Raw genomic sequence first — 19,452 nt, forward strand, 5'->3', positions numbered from 1 at the left:
TCGAAATGTTTGGAGGATTTGGACAGATATGCGAGAATTGTCATCGTTTCTGAAATCATGTATTTATGCTGATTGATTGTAAAGAAAGGACTCATTTTCTTTTTTAAATCTTGATCATCTTTGCACTCATGAGCAGTATTCATTTATAGTAAAATCATCATTATCAAATTGTTTATTGAAGATGAAGGCAATTAAAAATGTGAACTAAATCATGATTTTGTTGATTTTTTTTGTTGTGTGTCGATCGTGACTGTTGTGAACCAATCTGATTTCACTTGCAATAACATTTCTCTTATTAAGTGGACAATTCAAAATCAAGGAAAATAATAAGTTTTCTTTGTCTTCATAGTAAATCTTGCTTTCTGATGGGCAGACTTTTTTTCCATAGCACAATGGGAAAAAAATCTTGAGAATGGCGCAAAAAATCTGATGTTATAGTGATGTCACAATAGAAACATTGGCATTGTGTATTGATTTAGAAATATATGCCTTGGAAAATCAATGGAATTTTATATGTAAACGTATTCTATTTTATCAAATAGTCTGGAAAATTAATTACACTGTATTTAAGCATTGATGTCACTATTTTCAAATTTCATCGTGTTGGGAAATAAATTTAGTTATCAACTTTTGTGAGAATACACTTTGCAGATTCACACAGTTTGCAAACAAAAGGAATATGTATGGTTCACATATGGCCCCGAAAATCTGTCAAATTTTCAAAACCGTTATTGAGTGATTAAATTGATGTATTTGACATATTTAGTACATCCCTGTTTCAACTGTAATGAGCGTTTTCTAAATTAGCAGCTGTAGTTGCCATGGGAACCATCCAAAAAATTAGGGTCAATTTTCACTACGTTTATGAAATAGATTACATTACAAGTTTAACATTATTATGAATGACTATAAGAAACCTTATGTACTTAAAGTTGATTAGAATATGAAAGATGGCTGTGAGATGATAATATGTTTGTTATACTTCAATATACGGCGGGGAAACCATTGACTTACTGTCGGTGCCTGACAACTGCGCCACATGCGTTTCGAACTCACGACTTAGAGGTCTAGGGCCAGTGGTAATATGTTGGGACAATTATAATAACTTGTTATAACAAGAGATCTCAGAGGGATCTTGGCGCCCAACATTGAGTGAACTTTATTGGATCTTTGTAAGACTGATCTTTCCTCTGCTTTTCCTTCTTTCCCTGTTTCCTCCACCTGTCGGCTATGTTGTTTTCCGATTGGTCCCAAAATGCATTATGCATAACTAGGGACCAAGGGGAACCTACACATGAAATTTGAGAAAGATCCCTTTAGTACTTTCTGAGAAATAGCGATAACAAGGATTGTTTACGGACGGACGGACGGACGGACCACGGACGCAGGGCGATTTGAACAGCCCACCATCTGATGATGGTGGGCTGAAAAATGTCAACTTCCGGTTTGAAGGATGGGTCAAATTTGAAGCCGTAGTCTCCATTTTATTTCATATTTGTTCTTGAGACAGAGGTTAATCTGCTTGTTCAAATCTTTAAATGACTCAACAATAACCAAAATGACAAGAGTATTCATACGTTCAAGGTCACAGGGGTCCAGAGTTTAAATATACATACCGGGGTATATATACTTAACAACACCGCAAGTCAGATGACGTTAAGGCGCATTCGATCTCGTTATCATTTGCTCGAACGAATTCTCTTCGGCTGATCAAACTTCATGCACATCTTCACTAAAACACTTTTATTCAGGGCTGAAAGTCAAGGTCATTTATTGGTTACAACTTCAAAACCCATGCATTACCTAGTTCTTAACTTACCTGGCAATGACGGTATTGTAAACTAAATATAGTGAAAAGCCCGCAAAATTGTCTATGACAATTTCTAGTTTATTAGGGCTTTTCAGAAAAGACCTATTGTTTTTGTTCTGTTTTTAGCTCACCTGGTCCGAAGGACCAAGGTGAGCTTATGCCATACCTTGGCGTCCGGCGTCCGTCGTCCGTCCGTCCGTCCGTCAACAATCGACTTCTTCTCCATAACCGCTGGTCGGATTTCAACAAAATTTGACTGGTAGCATCCTTATGGGCTACTAACTGAAAATTGTACAAATGATGGATCTGACCCCCCAGGGGCCTGAGGGATGGGGCCAAAAGGGGTCAATTTGGCTATTTCCATTTAAACGACTTCTTCTCTGAAACTAAGCATGGGATAGCACCCAAAATGCAATGCTAGCATCCTTATAGGGTGGGGATTCAAAATTGTACAAATGATGGGGCTGACCCCCTGGGGGCCTGAGGGCAGGGTCAAAAGGGGTCAATTTGGCTATTTCCATTTAAACGACTTCTTCTCTGAAACTAAGCATGGGATAGCACCCAAAATGCAATGGTAGCATCCTTATAGGGTGGGGATTCAAAATTGTACAAATGATGGGGCTGACCCCCTGGGGGCCTGAGGGGCGGGGTCAAAAAGGGTCAATTTGGCTATTTCCATATAAACGACTTCTTCTCTGAAACTAAGCATGCAATAGCATTCATAATGCAATTGTAGCATCTTTATAGGGTGGGGATTCAAAATTGTACAAATGATGGGGCTGACCCCCTGGGGGCCTGAGGGGCGGGGTCAAAAGGGGTCAATTTGGCTATTTCCATATAAACGACTTCTTCTCTGAAACTAAGCATGCAATAGCATTCATAATGCAATTGTAGCATCTTTATAGGGTGGGAATTCAAAATTGTACAAATGATGGGGCTGAGCCCCCGTGGGCCTGAGGGGTGGGGTCAAAAGTGGTCAGTATGACTATTTCCGTATAAACGACTTCTTCTCTGTAACTAAACATGGGGTTACACTCGTAATGCAATGGTAGCATCCTTATAAGGTGGGGATTCAAAATTGTGCAAGTGATGGGACTGATCCCCCGGGGGCCTGAGGGGTGGGGTCAAAAGGGGTCAATTTGGCTATTTCCATTTAAACGACTTCTGCTCTGCAACTTACCATGGGAGAGCACTCATAATGCAATGGTAGCATCCTTATAGGGTGGGGATTCAAAATTGTACAAATGATGGGACTGATCCCCCCGGGGGCTGAGGGGCGGGGTTGAAAGGGAGCAATTTTTGCTGTTATCATATAAACGACTTCTTCTCTGCAACTCAGCATGGAAGAGCACTCATAATGCAATAGTAGCATCCTTATAAGATGGGGATTTAAAATTGTACAAAGTATAGGGCTGACTCCCTGGAGCCTTAAGGTCAATTAGGCTATTTTTTTCATATAAATTACTTTCTCTCTGAACCTTTGTATCGGATAGCATATTTGTATGGTGTCTGTAGCATCATTATATGGTTGTGTTTCAAAATTAAACAAATTTTGGAGTCAATTTTACTAATTTTTCTAATTGTACGAGTCTTTGTGATAATTACAAAAAACAAAAACAAAAACCAGGTGAGCGATACAGGCCCTCTGGGCCTCTTGTTTATTATTATTATTATTATTATTACAAGCTAACCGATACTTACATTATATATATCATTGGCTTCTTATGTAAAATAAGTGTTCTCGTTTAAATATCACATACAGTGTATATAACAATAATGACAATAAAAAGCTAACCGAATTTTATAACATATATATAATACACGTATATATAATTCATTTTTCACAAAAAATAATACGGGCAGCCACTTGAAACGTCATGATATACACGTGCATACCAAAAGGTCTCCAATAATTTTAAATGACATATGTATAAAATTACTAGTAAACGTTTCTGTCATAATTTGCGTGCCCTTGTGTTTTGGCTGAGGTGACCAAGGTTGCATTTTACGGTCTCGGAATAGCAGTTGAGACTGTTTGTTTTACACATGTTCATAGAAATTTAACTGTCGAAAACAGATATATCTAGGTTTAATATCCCATAGAAAGTTACATAACATAAGACCACGATCGAGAGCATCGTGGGTAGCGATAGGCCAAGGTCGTCTCCTTGCAGGCGGTGTATGGGATTCGCAAATTATTCTAATTACTGGTTTATGTAAATAATGAATGTACTTGCAATACAAATGTATTTCCAACGTTGGACATTTTTATTTTGCTATAATTGCTATCGATGCTGCCATCGTTTTTGCGATGAGATGAGATGAGGAGGTTTTGCAGAGTCATCTCTGTTTTCCCTGTCGACATGAAAATAAAACTTGTATTGTAAGATAGATATCTAGTGACCGGGTATTCTGTTTATCCTGCAACTTTTTCATTATACATACAGAAGATGGTATTCAAAACGCAAACCAAAATTGCGTGTTATTTACACGATTTCGCTCAAAGCGAAACGCTTCTTTGATGATCAAGAAAAGATGCATTCACTAAACCGAATGAGTGTGTACTCCTTTTTACAACCGTGGGAATTATGTAAGCGACGTCATTCCAGTGATTGTGACGTCACTGTTTGGCGGGACTGACTGCCGTTTCATTCTCTCCTACTAAAAGTGACGTCACTGGAATGTTCGGGATCAAGTCAACAAATTTAGAAATTGAATCAAACGAAAGAAATTAAACATTTATTTACTGACATCGTGATATTTTCCTATTGCAACTATTACAGGGAATTCTTATTATCCGATATCGGGTTTTGTGCCCGACTAATGTCGATATTAGAGCTGAAAATGCATTGTTTATTGATATTATTCCGCTTCTATTGTTGACTTTAAATTCGTAAAATGAACTTAACCCGCGAAGGGCGTCAGAACGCTTGTTTTCAACGTGAATAAACACCGTAGTGATAGAGACCTTCCTAGTGAATATTTGTATCAGGGAAATAGGGACACAAAAAGACGATTTTCTCCAAAAGTAAGTAAGTTACACTACATTAATTTTGCTGGAACACTTAAAAAATCGTTCCGATTTCAGAACAATTAGAATTATGAAGATATCTCTTACAGTATTTTATTATTATTATTATTATATATAATGTAAGTTAATTATTCTACACTTTTTTTGTGTCCAAAAGATCTTCAAAATAGTAAGAGGTATGCCAATGGCCTTATTGTCATATTGTATGGCATGAGTTGAAGGGGTGACCGCAACATTTTTAAGTAGGTCAAAAATCCAAGATGGCCGCCATGACGTCATACCTAAAAATTTTAAAACGGCCATAACTCAAAAACCATTTAAGATACAGCAAATATTTTTGATGTTTTATGTAGATCGCATAAAAGACTAACTTTTATTCAATTACAGCAATTAGGTCAAAGGTCAAACAAAAAAGTTCGCTATGAGGTCAAAGTTCACGAATTTTTTTTTTTTTTTTTTGATTTTGTGAAATTTCGTTTTACATATCGATGCAGAATGTCATTCTGGTGAATTTGGTATCTTTTATTTTTCGATAGCACTTCCGGTTAATGCTGTATGTCATTTTGAACAATCCTTTGATCTTTGGTAAATTCCCGCCAAAATGTTTAACAGTATATATTGTCTAACTGAATGACTAATATAGTCTGCAATTGCTATAGAAAACACTCCTCTAATGTTCTCTAACGTTTGATATGATTTTCATCTTCATCGAAAAAACAAAATGGCCGCTATGACGTCATATCTTAAAATTTAAAAATGCTTATAATTCACTAACAGTTATTTTCACAGATTTCATCCAATAATATTTTTTGCAGATAATCTTAAGCGTGAACTTTTTCTCTCTACATGTTATTACAAAAAATGGCAACTTCCGGTTTTCGGTAAGGGTCAAATGTTGTTTTTAACAACAAACTTGAAAACTTTTCTCCTGAAGTTCTGTAAGGTCTAGGATCTTCATATTTCATATATAAGATGTCCAGGGGATGGGCTATAAAGTCAGATACTAGAAATGGCCTTGACCCATATTCAAGTTCACAGGGGTCAAATACACATATCATAAATAAATTGTTTAAATGGTCATAACTAACTTATCGTTGGTTTTACAGCGTCCATGCAAATACATGTATGTTATTTGAAGATAATCTACAGGGCAATGTTTTTCTAATAATAACTTGTTATAACAAGAGATCCCAGAGGGATCTTGGCGCCCAACATTGAGTGAACTTTATTGGATCTTTGTAAGACTGATCTTTCCTCTGCTTTTCCTTCTTTCCCTGTTTCCTCCACCTGTCGGCCATGTTGTTTTTCCGATTGGTCCCAAAATGCAATATGCATAACTAGGGACCAAGGGGAACCTACACATGAAATTTCAGAAAGATCCCTTTAGTACTTTCTGAGAAATAGCGATAAGAAACTTCAAATGACAAAATCCAAGATGGCCGCCTGTCGGCCATGTTGTTTTCCGATCGGTCCCAAAATGCAATATGCAAAACTAGGGACCAAGGGGAACCTACACATGAAATTTGAGAAAGATCCCTTCAGTACTTTCTGAGAAATAGCGATAACAAGGATTGTTTACGGACGGACGGACGGACGGACGGACAACGGACCACGGACGCAGGGCGATTTGAACAGCCCACCATCAAATGTCAACTTCCGGTTTGAAGTACGGGTCAAATTTGAAGCCGTAGTCTCCATTTTATTTCATATTTGTTCTTGAGACAGAGGTTAATCTGCTTGTTCAAATCTTTAAATGACTCAACAATAACCAAAATTACAAGAGCTTCATACGTTCAAGGTCACAGGGGTCCAGAGTTTAAATATACATACCGGGGTATATATACTTAACAACACCGCAAGTCAGATGACGTTAAGGCGCATTCGATCTCGTTATCATTTGCTCGAACGAATTCTCTTCGGCTGATCAAACTTCATGCAGATCTTCACTAAAACACTTTTATTCAGGGCTGAAAGTCAAGGTCATTTATTGGTTACAATTTCAAAACCCATGCATTACCTAGTTCTTAACTTACCTGGCAATGACCGTATTGTAAACTAAATATAGTGAAAAGCCCGCCATATTGTCTATGACAATTTCTATCTATATTTATATTTAAATTTTGAAACCTTGCTACCTTTATTTGACTCGTATGTTTCTAGCAATTTGCATTATGCTTGCGAGGTGTGGGATCATCGAAAGGGTGTGATATAGAAAAAAAAATCACTTATCATTTTGTAAGAAGATCCTAAAAGTTAAGATATCAACTTGTAACGCCATGGTATATTTTGAATTAGGCCGGTATCCATTATAATATTTAAGGAAGTATAGAATGATAACGTATTGGCTTAAATTAATGGTATCAAATAACTGTATTTTGAATTCCACTGTTTTATATTCAAGTAATAGCAACACTGGTAATTGTTTCAATTGGATAAACCATGTTAAACATTGTCTTTTTTCTATTGGTTTTGGTAATGTATGGAATCATCACTATCTGTATAACCATAAACATATATTATGTTTGATAAAGCAACGACTATTTGACCAAAGTCAGCAACATTTGAGAGGCTTATTGGATTCCTCATCAAAATGTATATTATATAAGCATATTGTGAATCATTTTACTATACACGACTATTTGACCAAATATATACCTCCTAAATTCCGAATTGTTTTATCTAAATTTCGTCAATCTGCTCATAATTTGGCCATCGAAACGGGCAGATATACCGATACTGCTAGAGAACAAAGATTATGCCCTGGTTGCAATTTAGATGTGGAATACGAATATCATTTTATTTTAATATGTATTAATTATCATGATTAAAGAAAAAAATATGTAAAACCTTTTTAATGGCGTAAACCATCTATGTACAAGTTGATACAATTATTATGTTGCGAAAATATAAGTGATCTACGTAATTAGCAAAATTTATATTTGAGGTCATGAAAATACGATCTCGCCTCCAATAATATCAGTATAGTTATTTTAGTGCTGTATACTTAACCTGTAAGTTATGTAGCCTTTATATATACACATCTTAATTTCAATGTATAGTACAGTTGTAACTTGTCTATGATATTGTACTAATTACTATGTGATTGAATATATATGTAGATGTGCGCATTTTGCACAATTCCAATAAGTTGTAAACTTAAGGAAAGTAAAGAATTGAATTGATACCATATCGGTGTTTCTATTCGTATATTGATTAAAAATTGAAAGCGACCGTACTGTCTAAAATAGTTTGTTTTGCTTAATATTTCAATATTTTGATCTTTTATAATATCAAACATAAATTCTTTCTACCACATGTTGAAACGTAATACGGTATTGTAATAAATGTATCTCAATTTATTCGGTTAGCAACACACAACACAATGTTTGTAATGATCAATCATCGGTGTGTTCGTACGTCAAGCATCATATCCTCGATGCTTAAATCAAGGATTTCTTTACTTGTTACGTAAAATTTCATTTTACAGTCACAAACTTTGCAATTCACAATGAATCAAAGATACAGACTACAGGAAAATATTATCTATTTAAAGCTTATTCTTTGCTGAACTACTCGACAAAAAAAATCCGAAACTTTTTTTCTGTGCGGATTTTCTTTCATAATTACACGAAGATACCTGCTATTAGAGCATAAATTAGAGTATTTGAAACATCGAATTTCACTCTTTAAGTTATTTACATTCGAGCCAAAGTTATTGTACGATTAACTTCACTCAAAAGTAATCATAAAAAATCGTTCATCGGCTTTTCCTGTGACCGTCGATGTAAGTGATAGCACATCAGTTATAATACAGCTACAAGCCACGGACTATTATGACGTCACACGGTTTAGAGCTAGAAAATATGCATAATCGGGTGGTCAGAAAATTTGACCTCGATATCGCCGGCTTACAGGTTATTCCGGTCGCCTGCGGCACGGAGAGGTTCTTACACGTGCTAATAAAGCCATTTCCAGCATAAACTGAAATTATCATTATTGACTGCACAAATCCTTTAATATTGCATAAGTATTTCTGTGTGTTCAGTGTTAGCCTTGATATATATATGGTCAAGTGCCCTTAATTCGTCAGGGTCATGCTTAAAAAGATTGTGTGCTATAACCAAGTGATTTTATAAAAACGATGTAGCAATATACTCCAATATGAAGGTATTTTCTTAAGTCCATTTTATATCAAAATTTAAAACACTACCATCAGCGTTTGACTGTCCACGTGCACTGATCAGCAGTATGTCAACAAAGTATCGGAAGTCACGTGTCTGATCATGTGATTCATAGCCCAGATTTTGGGTTATTACAAAATATTTTGTCGATTCAACTTACCCGAAATTTTTGGTGCGGTACTGTTGAAAACATAACGTTATTCTATGTAAACAGAGGTGTTTGCCACTTTCCATGACCAAGAGGTTTAAAGACTTAAAATCGATGTAACAACAAGAAATTTTCAGTTTAAACACGATCTCACAAGCGCCTGCTGCTCAACATTTATTTGGAATTACCTCAATTTTCGTAATAAGCCAAACAGTCCCTCTGACGAAAATAGGTCCCTATTGTGTCGGCCATCACCCAGCGACCGGCTGTTAGAAATCTCCCGTATCACGATAGATAAATAACGAATTGACACCTTGTTGTACAAGTAAGACAAAATATTATATATTTGTGTTGATAAAATTGGTACATTTTATTTCTTTCTGGTTTGTTGATATACGGAAGATTTGATTACCCAGACGAACATGCAATTAAAATTCGCGGGTAATTACACGTGACAAATAACTGACCACGTGACTGTTCAATCGCGAAATTTACTTCCCGTGAAAAAAGAAGTTGGACACAAAACCACGAAATTAACTCATGTGAAAAAAGACGTTAGACATTCAGTCCATATACATATGTATTTCAATTCAAGCGTATTTCATTTTTATAATGCATCAAAACATTTTGCAAATCTCTGGGCTTGTGTAATTTATATATTACAATGTCATCACGTGTCTCACATTTGATAGTACACCACCGAAAAGGTGACATTGTAAATCATGTATTTCTGATCTTTAAAGCATATTGTTCATTATACCTATAGAACTCATCTGCATATCTATTGTTCCACGTGAATTCGAAACCGAAAGTAGAATTATTGTTGTATCTATTGTTCCACGTGAATTCGAAACCGAAAGTAGAATTATTGTTGTATATGTTTCTGGACAATCATTTAATTACACGGGAAAGCTGGTATTTTCAATATTGTCTTCAGACCGACCTTAACTAGGGTTATATAGACAAGCTAATTTTTAAGCGTGATTTTGGTTCCTGACCAATCAGAAAACGACGAATGTTATGGCATTGTTGGATGTGTTACGTTACTAATAGTGACAAAAACTACACAGAGCCCCAGATCACACACCTGTTGGTAGACCTTCACAGCAGACAGCTCGCTCACTTGGCGTTATCTCTGAATCACAACAAAGGTAAGTGTATTGTGTAGCTGTTACTGTTTGATATCCTCGCCACATTAACTTGCTTCTTATACAGATATACAGGCACGACCCACAATAAGGAATGGTAATTTTAAAATGTAAAAAAAAACCATAATAATAAAAATACCATTTCGAGAGTACCACAGCAACTGCATATTATATACAAAGTGTCCATAGCATTAATTTTTAACGAAAGTTGTTCATATTTACTTATTCTAAAAAAAATCTTGAGTTTTTAAGTCGGCTGGTTTGAAGCATATAGTAATTTTATAATAAGTCTCCATGCTATGAACTAGCTAGAACGAATATACGTACCCGGCCTGCTATACCTTAAAATTTCGGCCGGGTAGGAATTGGTCCCTATGTGTCGTAGTGAAGCACTGACTCCGAAAATCACTCGGGCACAGTTTTCTATACTTTTTTTGTAGGTTTTCAGTTGTTTTATGCGTACACATGCATTTAAATGTACATATTATTTTTGTCCAAAACAAACATAACTACCATTCTTAATATCTACCGTACCGCTCACACGACGTCATATTCACAATTTCTGGACTTACCGTAAAAATCCCCTCCAGAAAGACCTTCATATGTATTACGTAAAAAAATAATGCCTCGGTGGGAATTTGATAATCTATGTGGTTCAGTTTTATTGCCTAGTAAGTAAGCGATATCGAACAAGCAAGATAAAATGCAAATCAACGTTTTACATGTATAACGGTTTGCATAATCATTACTTTGCTCCATTAGCAGTAATAGGCACCAATTGTAGCTCTAAAGACGACACAATTTTCTGTCTAAAAGTCTATTGCAGCTATGAACTAGCTAATACGCATATTCAGGATACACTGAAATATTGCGTCATCCTTAGCTTATGTCCATGCATAGGAACCATGCAGTGTTTCATATCCTAATACCAACACAATTGTAAGCGTGCTTACATCATATTGCTGTCCACGCAGTACTATTTGCAGGCTCGTGTGTGCATTTTGTAGTCTTTATGAAAAGATAAAGTTGGTCCCCTTTTGTGTCATTTATTCCATTACTGTCGTGTCGGTCTAACCGTTGACAAAATAAATGATGTAATACCTCGGTATGTTGAGCGACAGTATTATCAACTGGTCGAGTGGTTCTGTCAATTGTCTGGAGGGGCGGAGTTTAGATAGCATATATAGCTACCCGACGTCAGGCGATAGAACGAGTGGGCGGAGTTTAGGCATATGGCTGCGCCTGATAAGAAAAACGTATGTGGAAGATCTTATGCTAACGGGGTACTGACGGACGGTAAGCTTCGTCGTGAAATACTTGATCTTCATTATAAACTAAATGATTATCTTTTATCTTATTTCATGAGATAAGTAAAAAAAACCTGATGTTACGAGAGGAAGTTGTCACAAGTTTATAAAGTTTGTGACTGCACGGGAGACATTTGACCCAGTCACCTGTTCATCGGAACCCAAGCAAAATTACCAACGAAGTCTTAAGTTTATAGAATAAACAGTCATAAAATAACGACCCGTTTATTGGAGAGGAATGTTCGTACGCCGCAAACGGTTCCATCGGCTATTTAAGAATTTAGAGGCAATTTGCTGCATTTCCACGTAAGGTCTAACGATAACAGCGTTATATCTACGAGCGTACGATGTTTGTCCTTGAATGTTTGAAAAAACGGCACATTCTGTAAGAAATCCATTAACAGCCGATAACTCTGAAGTGAATTAAAAGTACTTTAGACGGCATTGATATTTAAGACGTTGATTGATAAAGAAACAAACAGAGGTAAACTTACCGCGAGGCGGGCCTCACGGCAGCCATTATTTTTGTTTGTTTGTTTGTTTGAGTTTTACGGCCCATCGACAACTAAGGTCATTTAGGGCCAAACTACAAGGCAGGCATTAGTATTAGGATATAAACTGTATCTTAAAGATCAGGATAAGAAAAAGGCAAGTAAAAACTAAAACAAAATTGTAAATGTTGATTTGATAAAAAGAGTTACATAGGATAAAAATAGTTTTGGCTAAAACACACGAGAAAACTCATGCACAATGTTGACGAAACGATTGATATGAATGTAAGATGCGATAAAAAAACGAACAAATTTTGTTAAAAATGCCGATCTCTTTGAGATAATTGAAAATACGATTATGTCTCACGACATGAAACAAAGTGTACATGTCGGAGACATCATAGTACTTATCTCGTATATAAAATAAATACAAAAAATATGCTCCACTGTGAGAGGAGAATCGCATGCATGGCATGTAGGAGGATCCTCCCCTATCAATAGATAGGAATGTGTAAAATATGTTTGTCCAATTCGGAGCCGAGAGAGAACAACTTCCTCTTTGTGGACTCTCCGACTAGACAGATTAGGATTAAATGTAGGCTGTATTTTAAACAGTTTATTGTTTGTTTCGGTAGACCACCTTTGTTGCCAATGGTGTTTAATGGCTGACTGAATGTAACGTTTGATGTCGGTGTAAGGTAGTTTCAAATGTGTTTGCGCTAGGCGAAGAGCAGTCTTAGCTGCTTTATCGGCCTTTTCATTCAGAAATTTAGTTTGTTCAACTACTGGAATTTTAATTCCATTGAGTGTGAGGTCAGGATCATTGTGTAGTATCTTGCTTTTTTAATTGGCATGTAAATTGCTCTTAATGCTACAACAGATTCATGATTACATACATATAGATAGTGGTACTCATCTCCAACACAATTTGTACAGAGAGGGATGTTATTCCATCTGCCTGTCTCTATAGGGAATTTTAAATTAGAAGTTCTAATTAGAAGTTACACAGATATTTACGTTGGTTATGATTCAGTTTCAAAAGGTATGGTTCAAAATTGAATTGAGACTTAAATAAAGAATACATTTGTCCTCGCGAGGAACTGTCAATTTCATGATACCATTTTTGAATAAATTGATCCTGTAGTTTTTGTTTGATAATTGTTTTAAGATAATTTCTATTCACTGTACAAGATAGTTGAAGTGACCAAATATCATTAAACCCAGTATTATTCAATATATCTCTAACATATAATAACCACCTTGAACTGAAAACGGAGTCCTGATGCAACTTATACAATAATTTATACATTGTAGTAGATAATTTCGTTTCCACCGTTACGAGTATATGCCAGAACATAATCATTTTTGTTTTTATTTCAATTTCTAAAGGGAACCTGCCCAAGTCAACGTATACCATATAATTTGGTGTACTAATACGGACATTTAAAATCCGTTTACAAAATTGTAAGTGTAATTTTTCTATATTCTTAATATTTTCGAAACCTCAGATTTCACATGCATATAATAAAATTGGCATCACAAGTGCATCAAATAGTTTTAACTGTAGATCTATCGGTATTGAAACATTTCTTATTTTTGTGTACAATGCGTACATGGCTTTCCTTGCTTGTTTGTATAATTAACTTTTGGCTTTTGCGAAACCACCATTAAAATTTAATATCAATCCAAGATATGTATAGGAGTCCTGTATATCTAAAATCGCATTATTGAACAAGAAATTAACGTTTCTTCGGCTTTTTCTTTTTTCAAATATTAATACTTTTGTTTTTTGTGTGTTAACTGAAAGTTTCCATTCATCACAATAGTTTTTAAATTCATTTAATGCTTTCTGAAGACCACCGGGTGTTTCAGCCATAAGTACGGTGTCATCAGCATATAATATAACAAACAGTTTTACATACAAATCCAGGTTTTGTTCACTTAGTACATTTACTTCTTTCAAGGATGGGACATTACGCTGGTCAAGAAAATTTTCTAAATCATTGAGATACAGGGAAAACAAAAATGGCGACAAATTTTCCCCTTGTTTTAACCCGACATCACACATGAAGAATTCAGACTTATCATTGCCATTAATTACACAGGATTTAGTTTTTTTATGCAGATTATAAATTACCTTGAACATTTTCCCACTTATCTATTATAATGTAGTTTTCTCCACAGTCCCGCTCTCCACACAGTATCAAACGCCTTTAGTCAATAAAGGAGCAATATAGTTTTTTTCCCTTCGCGAAATATAAAGAAATTAAAGAGTGCAGAATAAAAATATTTTCTGTGGTAGAGTACCTTTTACGGAACCCCGCTTGAGCAGGTGATACAAGATTGATTTTATCAGCCAATTTAGTCAATCTATCATTGACTATAGAAGTAAATACCTTTCCCAAACAAGATACTAGTGTAATCGCTCTATAATTATCTGGGTCCCTAGGGTCTCCTTTATTTTTATATATTGGTTTAATTATTCCTACAGTCCACTCACAGAGTACACTTCCGGTATTAAGGATTATATTGAATAGATCTGTATTTAGAGCCAAAAATATATTTATAGTACTTTTTATGTATTCATTTTGTATTTCGTCAATACCACTAGCTTTATTATTTTTCAGGTTTTTTTATAGCGTTTACTATTTTCTCTGCAGTTATTTCTGCATTAAGATCTTCAGATAAATTATCCTCATTATCCGGAAAAGTAATATCGATATCATCATCTTCATAATTAGCAGAGTTCAAATGTTGAAAGTAATTGTAAAGTTCAGTGATTGGTATTTTACTATGACGCGTTTTTGATTGTCCTGATACCTTATTCAGCATATCCCATAAAAACTTTGGACTATTTTTCACAGAATCTCTTAATTTCTTTTCCGTATTAAATGTATATTTTTTGTATGCGTTATTTACTGCCTTTCTATAATTACGACTTCTTCTTTTTAGTTCACTTTTATTCTCATCATTTTTTAATCTACTGTAATTTTGTTTGGCAGTATGAAATTCTTTACGAAGTGTTTTACAATTAGCCGTAAACCATGGTTTATTATTACTATCCAAAACCCACCAATGTTACCTTTGATAGTGAAATGCAGGTAAATCTCAGATAACTTTACAGGTGAAAATAAAGACCTTATATGAAACAGTATATAATTGCCTTTCTGTTGTTTCCTAAAACAACACCTACCTATTGTTGATAAATATGTTGGCGTTCAGAGAACACCCCGTTCTTACCTGGCCGCGAGCAATTTGCTATGCGGTGGACTAAATCGGGTATTTGGTATTGTCTTACTGTCAATCAGTTTAGGACATCGGTTAATTGGATTGTGATTTGAATTATGGAAACCCCGTGCATCAATACTCTAGGTTTTTTTTATTGTCACCTCCATTTTTAAAATGAAGATATAAAAGCAAATGGAATTCAAATATCCCTGATCATACCTAGGAATATATATTACACATAAATAATTATATGTCGTACACAGGTAAAACAATAATGGAAGTTAACTTATTCAGAAACAAAAATGGTTCTAAGAACTATTTCAACTAAAGATTTAGCCTTAAAAATTATTCCAGTCAAGTACTGTAATAACGAAATCGTGGCATATAGCAATCTTCCGTAATTTCTAAGGTATTAGTAAAAATTCGAAGCATGTATTTTCACCGTTTCGAATCTACATGTATAGTCATGCAAGAAGGGTTACAGCATTACCACACTAAATACGCTTATTTAAATATCACCAAGTATGTTCATATATCACACTATTTAAATCTCGGTATGGTATACAAAAGGATCGACAATGAATAGACTATTTTAAGGATTTAGTATAATTTTGAAATAATTAATTTAAATCCACACTTATACTGTAATTTAAAAACATATATCAGAAATATCATTGATGTAATTTCTGCTTTTCAGTATACGTTATGGATAAAGTTTCAAAGGCAACACTATAGATATACATATTATTTTTTGTATAAGATCGGTACTGTTACTCCAATATCACATAACTAATACTCGTCCACATTTTATTTTTTACTAAAAAACTGTGCCGTGTTTGCATCGTTATGGCAGAAGTTTGAAATAAAAACACGCATTCTAGATATATGCTTATTTTTGTGATTTTACTCGTAAACAGATAGTGTTACATTATACTTTTTTTTTATTACACAGAAATTTACATTATATGCTATCTGAATCTTAGTCCAGACCAAGGTCGTTTGGTCCAGACTGATCCGAGCATCATTATGATATCGCTATTAAATTTGAATGATTATCTAATCTAAAGTTAGATATATGCTTGTTTGAATGTTTGAAATGGTGTAAATGGAATGTTTTGAAACTGAAAATATCTACATCATTAAGCTAGAATAACCATTTACTCGAAAAACTCAAATTGTAGATCTAACGTGCACGTATATGTGCTGTATAGATGTATAGTACTAGGCTTACCTTGTGTAGCCGCGGACTACTGTGACATCACAAGACCACGTGACCGCCTAGCTCATTATCTCTGAACCGTAGTCGGCTCTACCCGTAAAATCTCGACCAAAACCAACCGATAGCGCTTAAAGCTGTCGGTTGGTGGGGTGGGACTCGATTTTTCATTCATCAAATTCAATTCAATTCTTTTATTACCTTAGGCCAATCAGGCCTATCGGTTATAAACAAACATATACATTTACACAATAAAACAAATTCTAAAGAATACATTTGACAAAATACTAAAACGGTGCGTATTTTCCAAAACAAGTAATCATATGAATTAAATACACACAATGTAAACAGAATAACCAATATATAATACTTAGAATTATATATTGCACCTAGAGTTACAATATGGAGTTAAATGTACTAAAATTACACCTTCAGTTCTTCAATTCAATTCTTTTATTTTTCCTTAAGTTTACAACTTATTGGAATTGTGCAAAATACGCACATCTACATATATATTCAATCATATAGTAATTAGTACAATATCATAGACAAGTTACAACTGTACTATACATTGAAATCAAGATGTGTATATATAAAGGCTACATAACTTACAGGTTAAGTATACAGCACTAAAATAGCTATACTGAAATTATTGGAGGCGGGATCGTATTTTCATGGCCTCAAATATAAATTTGGCTAATTTACGTAGATCAAGTATATTTTCGCAACATAATAATTGAATCTCAAATGTTGCTGACTTTGGTCAAATTGCAACCAGGGCACATTCTTTATTTTCTCTAGCAGTATCGGTATATCTGCCCGTTTCGATGGCCAAATTATGAGCAGATAGACGAAATTTAGATAAAACAATTCGGAATTTAGGAGGTATATATTTGGTCAAATAGTATTGTATAGTAAAATGATTCACAATATGCTTATATAATATACATTTTGATGAGGAATCCAATAAGCCTCTCAAATGTTGCTGACTTTGGTCAAATAGTCGTTGCTTTATCAAACATATTATATGTATATGGTTATACAGATAGTGATGATTCCATACATTACCAAAACCGATAGAAAAAAGAAAATGTTTAACATGGTTTATCCAATTGAAACAATTACCAGTGTTGCTATTACTTAAATATAAAAGAGCGGAATTCAAAATACAGTTATTTGAGACCATTAATTTAAGCCAATACGTTATCATTCTATACTTCCTTAAATATCATAATGGATACCGGCCTAATTCAAAATATACCATGGCGTTACAAGTGGATATCTTAACTTTTAGGATCTTTTTACAAAATGATAAGTGATTTTTTTCTATATTACACCCTTTCGATGATCCCCACACCTCGCAAGCATAATGCACATTGCTAGAAACATACGTGTCAAATAAACGTAGCAAGGTTTCAAAATTTAAATATAAATATAGATAGATATATAACTAGAAATTGTCATAGACAATATGGCGGGCTTTTCACTATATTTAGTTTATAATACGGTCATTGCCAGGTAAGTTAAGAACTAGGTAATGCATGGGTTTTGAAGTTGTAACCAATAAATGACCTTGACTTTCAGCCCTGAATAAAAGTGTTTTAGTGAAGATCTGCATGATGTTTGATCAGCCGAAGAGAATTCGTTCGAGCAAATGATAACGAGATCGAATGCGCCTTAACGTCATCTGACTTGCGGTGTTGTTAAGTATATATACCCCGGTATGTATATTTAAACTCTGGACCCCTGTGACCTTGAACGTATGAAGACTCTTGTCATTTTGGTTATTGTTGAGTCATTTAAAGATTTGAACAAGCAGATTAACCTCTGTCTCAAAAACAAATATGAAATAAAATGGAGACTACGACTTCAAATTTGACCCGAACTTCAAACCGGAAGTTGACATTTGATGGTGGGCTGTTCAAATCGCCCTGCGTCCGTGGTCCGTTGTCCGTCCGTCCGTCCGTCCGTCCGTAAACAATCCTTGTTATCGCTATTTCTCAGAAAGTACTGAAGGGATCTTTCTCAAATTTCATGTGTAGGTTCCCCTTAGTCCCTAGTTTTGCATATTGCATTTTGGGACCAATCGGAAAACAACATGGCCGACAGGCGGCCATTTTGGACTTTGTCATTTGAAGTTTCTTATCGTTATTTCTCAGAAAGTACTAAAGGGATCTTTCTGAAATTTCATGTGTAGGTTCCCCTTGGTCCCTAGTTATGCATATTGCATTTTGGGACCATTCGGAAAACAGCATGGCCGACAGGTGGAGGAAACAGGGAAAGAAGGAAAAGCAGAGGAAAGATCAGTCTTACAAAGATCCAATAAAGTTCACTCAATGTTGGGCGCCAAGATCCCTCTGGGATCTCTTGTTATAACAAGTTATTATTAGAAAAACATTGCCCTGTAGATTATCTTCAAATAACATACATGTATTTGCATGGACGCTGTAAAACCAACGATAAGTTAGTTATGACCATTTAAAAAATTTCTTTATGATTTGTGTATTTGACTCCTGTGAACTTGAATATGGGTCAAGGTCAATCCTAGTATCTGACTTTATAGCCCATCCCCTGGACATCTTATATATGAAATATGAAGATCCTCGACCTTACAGAACTTCAGGAGAAAAGTTTTCAAGTTAATTGTTAAAAACAGTACCTTTAACATTTGACCCTTACCGAAAACCAGAAGTTGCCATTTTTTGTAATAAAATGTAGAGAGAAAAAGTTTACGCTTAAGATTATCTGCAAAAAATATTATTGGATGAAATCTGTGAAAAGAACTGTTAGTAAATTATAAGCATTTTTAAATTTTAAGATATGACGTCATAGCGGCCATTTTGTTTTTTCGATGAAGATGAAAATCATATCAAACGTTAGATCTCTTAACAT

At 34.8% G+C, this 19,452-nt stretch overlaps 1 protein-coding gene across 7 annotated transcripts in view; it reads left to right on the plus strand.

Moving 5' to 3' along the window:
- Positions 1–10,074: 10,074 nt before the first annotated feature.
- Positions 10,075–19,452, plus strand: part of LOC138305559 (glycine receptor subunit alpha-4-like) — a 38,693-nt gene continuing 29,315 nt past the window's right edge. For 3 of the 7 annotated variants that reach the window (XM_069245855.1, XM_069245853.1, XM_069245856.1), the window contains exons 1-2: positions 10,076–10,321; positions 13,506–13,580. The gene's annotated coding sequence lies outside the window, so the exon portion shown is untranslated. Of the gene's footprint in view, positions 10,322–13,505; positions 13,581–19,452 lie in introns of all 7 variants that reach the window. The other 4 variants (XM_069245854.1, XM_069245858.1, XM_069245851.1 and 1 more) reach the window with 3 other exon arrangements.

Source organism: Argopecten irradians, chromosome 13 (genome assembly GCF_041381155.1).
Source record: "Argopecten irradians isolate NY chromosome 13, Ai_NY, whole genome shotgun sequence".
Taxonomy (NCBI): Eukaryota; Metazoa; Mollusca; class Bivalvia; order Pectinida; family Pectinidae; genus Argopecten; species Argopecten irradians.